The sequence below is a fragment of the Halyomorpha halys genome, unplaced genomic scaffold (genome assembly GCF_000696795.3).
Source record: "Halyomorpha halys isolate HHAL.00 unplaced genomic scaffold, Hhal_1.1 Scaffold1918.1, whole genome shotgun sequence".
Lineage (NCBI taxonomy): Eukaryota > Metazoa > Arthropoda > Insecta > Hemiptera > Pentatomidae > Halyomorpha > Halyomorpha halys.
The window spans coordinates 1-350 of record NW_027112343.1 but is presented as its reverse complement, the minus strand read 5'-3'; positions in this window follow the sequence as shown (position 1 = coordinate 350).

Sequence of the window (350 nt, the reverse complement as noted above, 5' to 3'; positions counted from 1 at the left end):
ACATATAGGCACTACATAGTCTACATATAGGCACTACATAGTCTACATATAGGCACTACATAGTCTACATATAGGCACTACATAGTCTACATATATGTAAACTCTTTAAATATTGTATTTGTTTAATGAATTAAGAGGTAGGAAAAAAAGGTAATAATAAATGATTTATTTTTATTTTTAATCCTGTTGAACAGATTCGATACTTACGACTCCATCTTGACAAGAGACTTACTTGGAATCCACACACCAGACTGGAACGACAAGAAACTGCTCGTAGATTCCGATTGCTACAACACTTACTTGACAAACGGTCTAAACTTCCCATTCACTACAAAAAATTAGTATACACT